We start from the raw sequence: 2,238 nt of genomic DNA on the forward strand, positions 1-2,238 counted from the left end.
ATGGTGAAGGTCACTCCTGTATTTCTGTGTGAATGCAAATAAATGGTAGCTACTTTGGAAACTAGTTCTTTCAAAACTAAAAATATGGGACTTCCTTGGAAGTCCAGTGGTTAAGACTCTGAGCTTCCATTGCAGGATGCACAGTTCAATCCCTGGTCAGGGAACTAAGATCCAACATGTTATGTGGTGTGTCCCCTTCCCCCAAAAAAGACTATACATGCAGTTATCATACAACCTGCCAATGGCACCCTTGGTCATTTATCCCAGTGAAATGGAAATTTATGTTCACACAAAAACCTGTACACATATGTTCATAAAACCTGTACACACCTGTTCATAGCATCTTTATTCTAAATAGGCAAAAACTGGAAACAGTTCAGGTGTCCTTGAAGAAGTGCTGGTTAAAGAAACTGTGGGATATCTATGCCACAGACTACTACTCAGCAGCAAAAAAGACTAAACTATTGAAACACACAACTTGAATGAACCCCTAGGAAATTATGCTGAGTGGGAAAAAAGAAGCCAATTCCAAAAAAGTTAAACAATGCATGATTCCATTTCTATAGCATTTCTGTAATGACAAAATTTTAGAAATGAAGGACAGATTAATGGTTGTCAGGAGTTAAGGACAGGAGAGGAGGCAGCAGGAGGAAGATGGGTGTGATTATCAAATAGCAACAGGAGGGATCTTTCTATTGTTGGGGCTATTCAGTATTTTAACTTTTGAGATAGACACAAACCTACACAGGAGAAAATAAAGTATAGCATTAAATATAACACACACACACACGGGAACCATTATAACTGGAAAAATCAGAATAAGCCTGGTGAATTCTATTAATGTCAATATCCTGGTTTATAATTTTGTAAAATGTCATTTGTATAAACTGGGCAAAGTGAACAAGCAATCTCTCTGTATTTCTTACAACTGCCTGGAATCTTCAGACATCTCAATAAGAATTTCAGTTAAACATACTACTGCAGAAGTCGAGAGAACAGAGGAGGAAATTGGACTTAGGTGAGATAATGGAGATCTTACCAGGGTGTTATTCAGTAAAAAGAAACAGGGTCCAGGGTAGATTGTGTGGTATGTTCCCGCTTATGACTTAAAAGGCTGCATCTGGGACTTCCCTGGTGTTTCAATGGCTAAGACTCTGTGCTCCAGTGCAGTGGACCCAGGTTTGATCCCTGGTCAGGGAACTAGGATCTCACATGCCACAAGTAAGAATTCACATAATGCAACTGAAGAGCCTTCATGCTGCAACTAAGACCTGGTGCAGTCAAATAAATAAATAGTTTTGTTACAAAGATGCATCTATACATATTTGTATATGAACACTGAAAATTACTGTAAGGAAATATAGGAAATTATTGAAATAGTGGCCACTGGAAAGTATAGCATGGGAGAACTATTTTTCAAAATAGTTCTTTTTGAGGCCCTTTTGTGGTACTTTATTTTTCTTTTAACTATGTGCTTGTATTACTTGTGATAATTTATACTAAAAAATACATAGAAACTAGACTATCTTACACAGAATATAAACTTCAGTGTTTTAGGATATGAATTTTTATATTCAATGCTGTCATAATTATCACAGAGACTCTGTGGGGAAAAATCTCTCAGGGGGGCAAACAAATTTGCTAGTTTTGCTGGAGGAGGAAGCTGTCATGAAGAAATGAATGCCATTGCTCTGATACTCCTGAAGCCCTAGACTCCAAGCCAGAGCCAGTTGCAGAGGGAGCTATCACAGGGGAGTGAGGTGAGTTGTGATATGAGGTTGATGGTAGTTTTAAAAAATGGTTCCTAAATTCTTTTTCAGGTAGATTCCCTATCTCCTCCTCTTTTGTTTGACTTGGTGGGCATTTTTCATGTTCCTTTACCTGTTGGGTATTTCTCTGCTTTTTCATCTTGTTTAGATTGCTGTGTCTGGAGTGGACTTTCTGTATTCTGGAGGTCTGTGGTTCCTTTTATTGTGGAGGTTTTACCCAGTGGGTGGGGTTGGATGATTGGCTTGTCAAGGTTTCCTGGTTAGGGACGCTTGCGTCGGTGTTCTGGTGCATGGAACTAGATTTCTTCTCTCTGGAGTGCAATGGAGTGCCCAGTAATGAGTTTTAAGATGGGTCTATGAGTTAGGTGTGACCTTGGGCAGCCTGTATGTTGATGTTCAGGGCTATGTTCCTGCATTGCTGGAGAATCTGCGTGGTATGTCCTGCTCTAAAACTTATTGGCTCTTGGGT

Source organism: Cervus canadensis, chromosome X, assembly GCF_019320065.1.
Source record: "Cervus canadensis isolate Bull #8, Minnesota chromosome X, ASM1932006v1, whole genome shotgun sequence".
In the NCBI taxonomy this organism is placed as follows: Eukaryota; Metazoa; Chordata; class Mammalia; order Artiodactyla; family Cervidae; genus Cervus; species Cervus canadensis.